This window comes from Gossypium arboreum, chromosome 4 (assembly GCF_025698485.1).
Source record: "Gossypium arboreum isolate Shixiya-1 chromosome 4, ASM2569848v2, whole genome shotgun sequence".
Classification (NCBI taxonomy): domain Eukaryota; kingdom Viridiplantae; phylum Streptophyta; class Magnoliopsida; order Malvales; family Malvaceae; genus Gossypium; species Gossypium arboreum.
This window is the reverse complement of record NC_069073.1, coordinates 68,868,489-68,881,539: the sequence shown is the minus strand read 5'-3', so window position 1 is coordinate 68,881,539 and position 13,051 is coordinate 68,868,489.

Below are 13,051 nucleotides of genomic sequence, written 5' to 3'. Positions count from 1 at the left end.
AATGTGGACACTCCGCCCTCTCTCGGCGATCATTTCTACCACTGGCGATCGAAGTGACTCGTGTGGTCACAGGGGGTCGATCGCGTCCTCGTCTAGAAAAGCCCGAAACACCTCTAGACCGGCTCACATCATCTCGAAATCTCTTGATGCTTGTTGAAGAGACTTTCCGAGGACCTTTTGGAATTCTCCGGTTCCCACATCAGCTTTTTGTTTCTCCTTTCTAAGCTCTTGACTTTACAAGCTCGCTCAACAAGTACTACGAACTCTCGTATCTCGAGAATGCCAACAAACATCCTTATATCATCATTCAGCCCATCCTCGAAGCATTTACACATAATAGCTTGGACGAAATGCATTCTCGCGTCGGCTAAGCCTCACAAACTTTCGTTCAGTAGTCGGTAACGGACATAGAACCTTGTTTAAGATCAAGAAATTCCCTCCGCTTTTGGTCGATGAATCTCTGACTGATATACTTTTTTCGGAACTCTGTTTGAAAGAATTCCCAAGTCACTAGGCACCACAGAAGTCAGAGTACTCCACCCATAGTAGGCGGACTCACGTAGCAAGGAGATGGTACACTTTAAGCACTCATCGGGTGTGCAGGATAGCTCATCGAGCACCGGATAGTGTTATCCAACCAAAATTCAGCTCGCTTCGGCATCATCATCATCCGTAGCCTTAAATTCAGTGGCCCCATGTTTTCGGATCCTATCATTGGGGCTTACTTGACCTTATTTGGTCGATCCACCGGAGGTATTGTGGGTCTTGAGGTTGCATTTGTCGGGAATGGAGGTTGTGGAACAGTAGTGTTAGTTGAATGTATTGATTAAACCATTCGTTCATCACACTATAAAAGGCTTGCCTAGCCTCGTCATTAGGATTGCTGGCCATAGGTTGAGAGTCCACCGCGCTGTCCCTTCTTGGAGCAGGCGCCACACTCTCCACATCATCAGCTATCGCTCGGTTGGGATCGGGATCCATTGCTATAAACAAACACAAAGTCAAATTGTCAGAAATCACCACACTATCGATTCATCATTTAATGGCATGTATAGCTAGACCCCAAACACATCACGGTAGTCCTAGAATCGACTAAACCGTGGCTCTGATACCAATAAAATTGTAACACCCGGAACCCGAGACCATCGTCGGTGTCGGACACGAGGGGTTAACAAACCAAGTTCACATGTTTTGCCCACCAATTTGACATTTCCAGTCAGGCTGGAAAACTGCATCACCGTCGCCTTAAAAATCATATCTCGAGTTTCAAAACTCGGAAACTGGTTTCATAAATTTTCCCTGAATTTAGACTCATATATCCATCCATGGATTTATTTCTAGAATTTTTGGTCGGGCCAATTGGTACAGTTTATTAGTTAAAGTCACCCATGTTACAGGGATCGACTGCTCTGACCTTCGCGCGTTACAACTTGAATATCACACTGTACAGGACTTTAATTCTGGTGCAGTTTGTTTCTAATGAAACTAGACTCAAAATGGAATCTGTACATATAAGGCATGACTCCTAATTCTTTCTGGATAATTTATAGCAAATTTTTAAAGTTGCGACAGGGCACCCAGAAACCGTTCTGGCCCTGTCTCACAATAGCCTTAATATCTCTTAACATGTAACTCCTATGACCATTTCGTTTCTTCCATATGAAAATAGACTCATCAAGGTTCATTTACATGGCTTATTCACTATTTAATACCATTCCTACAAATTTTGGTGATTTTTCACATTCACGTCACTGCAGCTGGCAGCATCTGTTTTAAGGTAGGTCTTACCTATTTGGTAGTCTCCATGAACCAACTAGTCTTGCCATACATAGGTTCATATATGATCATTTCAACCATGCCAATGGCTGATCATGTGACCAACATTCCCATTTCAATCCATAGCCACATCATGACACCAAATATATACATACAAACCACAAATAGTCTAAGTTCATGCTTCCTTTTTGAGCCATTTTAGCATGGCCGTACATATATACATCACAACATATTTAACCAACAAGGGGTAGTCCTATACATGCCATTTCAAGTTCAACCAAAATTTATACCAAAATGGAGGCTTGATAGTGTGGATGACTTGACTTCAACGATCCCAAATCCGATTGCTATCGGCGAAATCTAGCGAGAGCCAAAGCAGCGGGGTAAGCATTTTATGCTTAGTAAGTCTCAAGGAATATAATCAACTCTAATTACAGCAATACATTCACATAGCCAAATGCATCATTTCATTAATACACATTCTTACTTCACACTTCATCATTATATACTTTCACAAAGTATCAATCAATTCAATAACTGAAATTCATTAGTCGATTGAGCGAATGTTGCTCAAACATGTCGACTTTCAATGCACATATAAAGCGTACCTCATTCTTTGGGCTTTTCGAGTGTACTCATTGAATTTATTACAGCAACCAACACTCACCTCCAGCCCAAGATTCTTGAATATAACCGGATATAACCATGTGCACAAATGCCTTGGTCTTAGCCGGATAGAATGTCTCGCACGAATGCCTTGGTCTTAGCCGGATGTAGCCACTAGCACAATTGCCTTGGTCTTAACCGGATATAATTTCCAGCATAATTGTCTTGAGTTTAGCCGGATATCATTCAATTTCCATGAACACATACATCAATTATCATTGGACATACATATTTCATTTTCGTTACTAAGGCTCAAGCATAAATATATTCACAAGCATATTAGCCTTGGGACTTAGCGGGTAGAATTCAAATACTCATACACACATAATCAATAATCAATGCACATCCATACTTCATTTCACATAATTCAAGTAGGGTCACTTCTTGAGGACTTACCTCGGATGTTGTCGAGCGGCTTTTTCGGCTATTCGATCACTTTCTCCTTCCCTTGTCCAATTGTGGCCCTCTAAGCTCTTGAGCTAATTCAAACAAATTCAATTTATTAAAACCTCATTGTGCTAGCTTATGGCCGAATATGACAAGGAGTTTAAATGGTCATATGGCCACCCTTTAGCTTGAATACACAATGGTCATGCACATTTATTCTACATCAAGCAATTCAATACAATTTATTCGAGCATCAAGGAAATGCTAAGGCCTTCAATAGGCTACCCAAGGCCGAATATTCATGTACATGTTGAGGCCAATTAGGCACTTAATACCTCACAAAAACAGCATGCATTTACTAGTTAATGCTTTGCATATTGTAGCTCAAAACTTATAATATAACATCAAGCACTCATATGTGTGCTAGGCCGAATATGCTTGCAATTTCACAAGCATTCTTCAACATCTTCTTCTTTAAACAAACATATTCATCACTTACTTCATAGCCAAAACATAATGTGCAATCATATATATACATATATGAGCATGGCAATTTCAAGGTGTCCATAGCCATCCAAAATACAAATTTTAACTAACATGCTAGAAGCATGAACCATGCTCATGAATGCATCATGGCTGAATATGACAATCATGCCCCTTTTCAACTTCAATCATGATTAAACAAAAAGAAAACTCAAAATCTTACTCAAGAGTAGACAATCCATCATTGCATGCATCATCATCAAGCTTCACACTTAGCATGCAATGGCTTTATCACCATAACCACTTTGGCCAAATACCATTTCCATGGCATAACAAAGATTTGAGCCATGGCTAACATGCACATCAAGTTAGCAACCAAAACATGCATGAAACTCCCAACACAACCTCATACATACCTTAATCTTGATGCAAACTTAGCCAAATCTCCTTCTAGATCTCTTCCAACCCAAGCATGAAGCAAAAATCCTCCCCCTTTTCCCTTAGTATTTTCGGCTAAGAAGATGAGAAAGGATGAACAAATTTTTTTCTTTTCTTTCTTTAGGATATTCGGCCAAGCCTATGGAGAAAGATGAACACTTTTTTTTTTGTTTCTCATCCTACTAACACTAATTTTTTTTCCATACTCTTATTTTATTATTTCTAACATCATCCATTAGTAAAACATGTTGGGAACATGTTTCCCCTTGCCCATAATTTGTCATGGCCGGCCATCCACCTTAGGAAATGGGATAATTGACATGCAACTCCATTTATTTCACTTCATGCATTATTAGGCCACTTAAAATACACCTATCACATTTTCAAGTCCTAGCACATGGGTCCTTTCTTATAAATTTGCACCTAATTAATAAAAATCGAGACACGAAATATTTACGCGTACAAATTCCACATACAATAAGCACGGAATATAACACCTAATTATTCTTGTGACTCGGTTTCGTGGTCCCGAAACCACTCTCCGACTAGGGTCACATTAGGGGTGTCACATCTTTCATTTCACATTTTTCTACCCATTTCCAAAACTTTTACAAAATGGTCCCTTAAGCCATTTCCATAAAAAACTACTTAGTAAAAGTTTTTTTACTATCCTTGAAACTCTTATATTCCTTCATAAATCATCAAAACACAAAACATCTCATGCTTGGGTAAATTTTTTAACATGAACCCTAGCTTAAAATATGGGTAGAAATAGAGATAGCATGTTACGAGGATCTCAAAAATACAAAGAACATTAAAAACGGGGCTAGGAGTCACTTACTATTAAGCTTGAAAAGTGAAGAAACCCTAGCTATGGTGTCCCTTGGAATTGCGGCAGCAAGGGGGAGAAGAATGGCTGATTTTTGCCTTCTTTTTCCCTTTTTATTGATTTTATTACCAAATGACCAAAATGCCCTTCCTTACTAAACTTCCAAAATTTTCCATGCATGCCCATTTTTGTCCAAAAACTTAGAAATTAGGCAAATTACTCTTTAAGACCTTCTACTTAATAACCTAAAGAAATTTCATATAAATTGCTTCTAGAATCCAAGTTTTGCAATTTATTCAATTTGGTCCCTAATTTCCAACTGGACACCTTACACATAGAAATTCTTCATGAAACTTTAACACATGCTTATTTTCATATCCTAGACCATCATAAAATAATTATTTTAACATCGAATTTGTGGTCCCGAAACTATTTGTAACACCCCTAACTCGTGGCCGACGCCGGTGTCGGACACGAGGGGTTAACGAGACAAATCCTCTTAAAGTACCGACCAATTTGGCATTTCTGGACAGGCTGGAAAACTGCGTCACCGTCGCCTTAAAAATCATATCTCGAGTTCCAAAACTCGGAAACTGGTTTCGTAAATTTTCCTGAATTTAGACTCATATATCCATCCATGGATTTATTTTTAGAATTTTGGTTGGGCCAATTGGTACAGTTTATTAGTTAAAGTCACCCATGTTACAGGGATCGACTGCTCTGACCTCCGCGCGTTACAACTTGAATATCTTTCTGTACAGGGCTTTAATACTGGTGCCGTTTGTTTCTAATGAAACTAGACTCAAAATGGAATCTGTACATATAAGGCATGACTCCTAATTCTTTCTGGATAATTTATGGTAAATTTTCAAAGTCACGACAGGGGACCCAGAAATCGTTCTGGCCCTGTCTCACGAGAACTTTAATATCTCCCAGTATACTGCTCATATGGTCGTTTCGTTTTGTCCATATAAAATAGATTCATCAAGGATCAGTTCCATAATTTACTCACTATTTAATTCTACTTATACTATTTTAGTGATTTTTCAATCTCATCTCACTGCTGCTGTCCGCAACAGTTACTGCAGTAGACTATGCCAATTTCATGAATTTTTCCTTGGCCTTAATCATCCATCATACATGACACAAATTATGGTCACCTTAACAAAATTTGAGTTTCTAAGACTCGTGGCTATAGGTTCTAGCATCCCACTCGGCGACCACATAGGCCATTTTCACATGGCTTAAAGTTTACAACCCACAATTCGACAAAATATAATAGCCTATACATGCCAAATGTTCTTCAACAACAAAAAAAGTAATACCACAAGATTTCAGCGGTGTGATGACTTCAACGACGGTTCCGAGCACACAACAAGACGAGTCCCGGTGACCTAAAATGGGTGACAAGAAAACACTGAGTGAGTTTACAACTCAGTAAGTCATAAGCATTCATCAATCCACTAATAAAGTCACTACAACATGTACAGCAAACGAGGCTAGGTACTCATCCATATCGAATCTATACCATAATACCTCGGACCTTTCGGTCCAATCTCGTACCAAGTCATACATCCACATTTCATAATCTACACAACAAGATAATCGAAGCATTTTTCACACATTAACTCATTTTCCAGCACAACCATACAATTTCAATCATCACATAGATTTAAGGCTTACCAATTCAACCCCAAGCATGGACGTATTTTCTATTCATCATGAGCTCGAGGTACTTACCCGATCCGCTGTCCGTGATCAACTCGATAATATCGCACACTCAGTGCCAATAGTGATGCAAAAGCATATAATAAGTCCGCACACTTAGTGCTATATAATCAGCTCGCACACATAGTGCTATATAATCAAATTCGCACACTTAGTGCTGTACAAATTTTAAATCCGCACACTTAGTGCCAATCTTGTCACCGTGTCCATTTATACCCGCACACTTAGTGCCAAGACCAATACGTTATGCATTTTACTACCTTTATACATTCAACAATGGCATCATTCCATACACATACATTTCCACTTACACATCAATTCATTAAACACAATTGCATATATATATTATGATCATTTAAATCAATGCCAAATATATGCTTTATGACTTACCTTATATTGGATGAAACGATTTCCAATCGACTACTCGATTATCTTTCCTTTGCCTTTGCTTGATTCTCCACCTCTAGCTTCTTGAGCTAAATTTAACAAATAAATTGGTTTTATCATTTGAGCATCGGAAGAGAATTCAAGATGCCTAGCCAATATATAAATATCTACTCATTAGGCATCAAAGTCGCATATGTACAAAATCATGAATCGAACTCAACACCTTAGTTAGTATTCCTCTTAGCGAATTTTCTAAGCCAAGAATAGGCATCAATATGCTTGCCTCTAACCGAATGCATGCACACCAATTTCCCCTCATGTGGCGAATATGCATGCCCATGTTGAGGCCGATTATGCACTTAATACCACACAAAAACAGCATGCATTTTACTAACTAACGCATTACATATTGTAGCTCAATACACATCTCTCATGTACTACATAACCGAAAACATCATCCCAAGCAAATATATACCTTGAAATAGTATATATGTCATACCAATTCATCATGTGCAAACACATATTCAAAGCTCAAATCTTACCTACCATGCAACATGCATGAATCATACTTATGGATATACCATGACCGAATACATCACAACACCATCATTTTGGTCATGATTAAGCAAAGAACTTAATGTCTCACTCAAAAATACTAAAAAGAAAGTCCAAGAGCCATCAATCCCCATCACATACACCATTAACAAGCTTCATATTTAACATGCAATGGCATTAACACAAAATCCACCTTGGCCTAATACCATTTCCATGGCATAACAAGGATTTGAACCATGGCTAACATGCACATCAAGTTAGCAACCAAAACAAGCATGAATCTCATGACACAACCTCAAACATACCTTAATCTTGATGCAAGTATAGCCAAATCTCCTTCTAGTTCTCTTCTAAACCAAGCATGAAGCAAAAATCCTCCCTTTTCCTTAGTATTTTCGGCCAAAGAAGAGAAAAATGGATGAACAAAATTTTTCTTTTCTCTTCCACAATGCACGGCAAGGGGGGTTTCACTCACACACACATTTTTTTTTCTTTCTTTATTACCCATACTCATTTGTTTATTGTTTCTCCTAGTGCACCAACAAAACATGTTTCATGACATGTTTAGCCCATGATTCCTTGTCATGGCCGGCCACTTCATGTTAGGGGGAAATTTGACATGCAAATCCTTATTTTTGCATGCATTATCAACTAGTCATCCCACATTTCCCCATCATACTTTCAATGTTTACTACTAGGCCCTTTCTAGTGAAATTCACATTTATAACTCTAAATCGAAACATCAAAATGTCACACATGAATTAACACATATTATAGGCATCAAAATAAATTATAAATTATTTTTATGCCTCGGTTTTCATGGTCCCGAAACCACATCCCGACTAGGGTCAATTTTGGGATGTCACAACTCTCCCCACTTAAGAAATTTTCGTCCCGAAAATCTTACCGATAAATAGGCTCGGTATCGCTCTTTCATAGAGTCCTCAAGTTCCCAAGTGGCTTCTTCAATTCGTGTTTATGCCACAACACCTTCACTAACGGGATTTTCTTATTGCGTAACTCTTTTACTTCACGCATCATAATGCGAACGGTTCCTCTTCATAGCTCAAATTAGGCTGAATCTCAATCTCGGATGGAGCAATTACGTGCGATGGATCAGACCTATATCGTCGAAGCATCGAGACATGAAAACGTTGTGAATCCTTTCGAGCTCGGGGCAAAATTAATCGATATCTGTTGGCCCAACTCGTTCGGATACTTCATATGGCCCGATAAACCTCGGACTCAATTTGCCCTTACGACCAAATCTAAGCACCTTCTTCCAAGGTGAAACTTTGAGAAAGACCTTGTCTCCAAACGATATTCAATATCTTTTCTTTTCAAATCGCATACGACTTTTGGCGATCAAAGCGACTTTCAAACTTTCACGAATTACTCGAACTTTTGCTCGGCATCCTTAACCAAATCAACCGAAGAATTTACCTTCACTAAGTTCAGTCGAGAATAATGGGTGCGGCATTTACGATCGTATAAAGCCTCGTAAGGCGCCATCTTAATGCTTGATTGAAAGCTATTGTTGTGGCGAATTCAATCAAAGGTAAATACCGTTCCCATGAACCACTAAACTCAAGGATGCAACATCTCAACATATCCTCGAGTATTTGAATTATCCGTTCGGATTGACCATCGGTTTGGGGATGAAAAGCGGTGCTAAAATGCGACTTGGTACCCAAAGCATCTTGCAATTTCTTCCAAAATCGCGACGTGAATCTTGGGTCTCTATCCGACCACGATAGAAATAGGCACCCGTGTAATCTCACAATCTGAGAAAGCGTACAATTCCGCTAATTTGTCCATTGAAAAATCCGTGCGTCACGGGGATAAAGTGAGCCGACTTAGTTAGTCTATCGACAACGACCCAAATCGCATCCTTCTTACTCACCGACAATGGCGGTCCGGATACAAAGTCCATTGTGACTCGATCCCATTTCCATTCGGGTATCATGATCGGTGAAGTAATCCGATGGCACTTGATGTTCCGCTTTCACTTGTTGACATATCGGACACCTTGAAACAAATTGAAATGTCTCGTTTCATCTGGGCCACCAAAATTGGCGTTTGGTCATTGTACATTTTAGTACTACGGGTGGATTGACATTCGACTACAATGGGCTTCATTTAGAATTATCGAAATAAGTTCAATTCTTTGGAACACACAGACGACTTCTAAACCTTAAACAATCGTCATCATCAATTTGAAACTCGATTCCTTGCTCGAACACACTCGGCCCGTTTTGCAAGCAACTCCTCATCAACTTTACGAGCTTCCGAATTTGATGAGCCAACAATGGTTTGGCCTTCAATTCGGCTACTAACACATTGTCGGGTAGAATAGACAAGTGTACATTCATCGCTAAGTAAAACAAGCGGTGATTTCGACTTAAGGCATCCGCAACCACATTGGCCTTTCGGGTGATAATCAATAACGAGTTCATAATCTTTTAACAACTCGAGCCATCGTCTTTGTCATGATTTAAGTCTCTTTGAGTCATCAAATATTTGAGACTTTTGTGATCCGAATACACATGGCACTTCTCACCAAATAAGTAATGTCGCCATATCTTTAAGGCGAATACGATGGCGACCAATTCGAGATCATGGGTCGGATAATTTTTCTCATGTGGCTTTAATTGTCTCGGCGCATAGGCCACAACTCGCCCTTCTTGCATCAATCGCAACCCAACCCAAGTAGGGATGCGTCACTATAAATGACAAACTCTTTGCCCGATTCGGGTTGCACTAGAATTGGGGCTTGATCAAATAAGCTTTCGAGTTGATCGAAACTTTTCGACATTTCTCCGTCCATTCGAACTTAACATCCTTTTGGAGTAACCGTCATTGGCGTGGCTATCGTCGAGAAACCTTTACAAATCGTCGGTAATAACCGGCAAGCCCCAAAAGCTCCTAACCGGTAACATTCCTTGGTGGTTTCCAATCGACTATGGCGAATTTTGTTGGGTCCACCACGACACCGTCACGGACACCACGTGCCCCAAAAAGCTAACCTCTTTCAACCAAAATTCACATTCTTGAACTTTGCGTATAACTTTGCTTATCTCGTAAGATTTGCAACACTAGCCTCGGTGTTCGGCATGCTCAGTTTCATCTCTCGAATAGACCAAAATGTCATCGATAAATACAACTACTGAACCGATCCAAGTATGGCCTGAAAATTCTATTCATTAAATCCATAAACACCTTGAGGGCATTAGTGAGCCCAAAGCGGCATCACCAAGAATTCGTAGTGACCATACCTCGTTCTAAAAGCGGTTTTGGGTATGTCCGATTCTCGGACCCTCAACCGATAGTACCCGACCTCAAATCTATCTTTGAAAACACCGAGGCTCCCTTTAATTGATCAAACAAATCGTCAATTCGTGGCAATGGATATTTATTCTTTATCGTCACTTTATTGAGTTGGCGATAGTCGATGCACAACCTCATGGTTCCGTCCTTCTTCTTCACAAACAATACAAAGGTCGCCCCATGGAGAAAAACTCGGTCGGCGAAACCTCTATCCGTCAATTCTTGCAATTGAACCTTCAATTCCTTTAATTAAGTTAATGCCATACGATACGGGGCTATTGAAATCGGCGTAGTACCGGTACAACCGATGCGAATTCCACTTCTCGAACCGGTGGCAATCCGGTAACTCCTCGGGAAAAACATCTGAATACTCACAAACCACGGTACCGATTCGAGTTTCCTTCCGTCTCTTTACTCCCAAACACATACGCAAGGTATGTTTCACCCCTTTTCACATATCTTGACGGTCATAGAAGATATTATTCTTTCGCACTCCCTTTAAATCGATGAGACTCGACTCGGACTACCTCATTATTTGCACTCCTCAAATTAATGGTTTTCCTTTTGCGATCCACCCTTTGCATCATGTCTGATCACCAATCCATACCAAGAATAACATCGAATTCATGAAATGGTAGAAGCATCGGATCGGTAGGAAAGCGAGATTCTCGAATTATTAGGGGCATCTCTTGCACACTTTATCAACAAGCACGTATTGACCCAAAGGGTTTGACACTCGAATTACGAACTCAGTAGACTCAACGGTAGAGTCTTCTTTGGATGCTAAGGTTTCACATACATATGAGTGAGTAGAGCGGGGTCAATCAATGCAATCACAATAGTATCAAAGAGAGTAAAAGTACCGGTGATAACGTCGGGGAGGATGCCTCTCTCTCTGCGCGGATGGCATATGCTCTAGCGAGAGCACGGGTCTCGGATCGGACGGCCGTATTAGAGGCTCCTCTCGATTACCACCCCTACCTCCGAGAGATTCTCGGGGCCTACCTCCGGCCGTCGTTCCACTAGGTCTTGCACCTTGCGTCTTATTCCTCTCATCTAGCTCCGTGCAATCTCTAATGAAGTGGTCCTTGAACCGCATCCATAATGAGGCCCTATTATGCAGACTTACCCCAACATTCACCTAGGTGTCGTCTTCCACATTGGGGGCATTGGTCTCTCTTGGCGATTATTGCCCACACTAGCTCTGAAGTAGCTCGGGAGTCCGTCAATGGTCGGGCTCTAATGGAAATTCCTTGATCGTCCTCGACTTCTTTGGTGTCCTCCACGAACCTCTTTACAGCCGAGAAGCGGAGCTTTACTCGTCGATCTTTTACGGTAATCTCTTGCTTCAAATTCAGCCTTCTTCTTCTCCTCCCAAGTTCTTCCGCCTTGCGGGCTCGTTCGACTAGTGTCACGAACTCCTTTATCTCCAAAATTCCCACTAGTAACTTTAACTCTTCATTCAATCCTTCTTCAAATCTTTTGCACATCGCAACCTCATCAGTCACACACTCCGAGCATACCGACTAAGTCTTACGAACTCATGTTCGTATTGAGATCTGATCATCCGGCCTTGCTTGAGTTCCAAGAATTCCTTACGCTTCGATCGATGAACCGTTGACTAATGTATTTCTTTGAAATTGGATTGGAAGAAATCCCAAGTAACTCGTTCATTTGGGACTATGGAAATTAAAGTCCTCCACCAATAGTAAGTGAGTCTCTTAACAAGGATATAGCACACTTAAGACATTCGTCGGGTGTGCATGACGATTCATCTAACACTCTAATGGTGTTATCGAGCGAACTCGGCCTTTTCGGCATCATCGGTAACTATGGCCTTGAACTCCTCGGCCCCACGCTTCCTAATCAAGTCCACGGTGGTTTACTCGACCTCACGGGATCGAATCGGAGGCATTGCGAGTCTTGGGGTGGAGTATTTAAATTCGGAATGGTTGGACAGCCGGGTTGGTTCGGGCATATTGCGCGACCCACTCATTCATCATAGTGAAGAAGGCTTGTTTCGCGCCTTCATTTTGATTATTCGCGGATGGTGAGGCTCAACAGCGGTGTCCCTTGCGCAGAGCAGCCGCTACACTTTCAACGTCATCCGCCAAGGGTCTCTCTACCGGGTTCCATCGCTAATCAAAACAAAAATTTCAACCGTCAGAAGTCATCACATTATTAAGCACTATCAATTTGGCATGTATAGCTAGACTCACACGCGCTATGGTAGTCCTAGAACCGACTAAACCATAGCTCTGATACCAATAAAATTGTAACACCCCTAACTCGTGGCGGCGCCGTGTCGGACACGAGGGTCTAACAGACAAATCCTCTTAAAGTACCGACCAATTTGGCATTTCTGGACAGGCTGGAAAACTGCGTCACCGTCGCCTTAAAAATCATATCTCGAGTTCCAAAACTCGGAAACTGGTTTCGTAAATTTTCCCTGAATTTAGACTCATATATCCATCC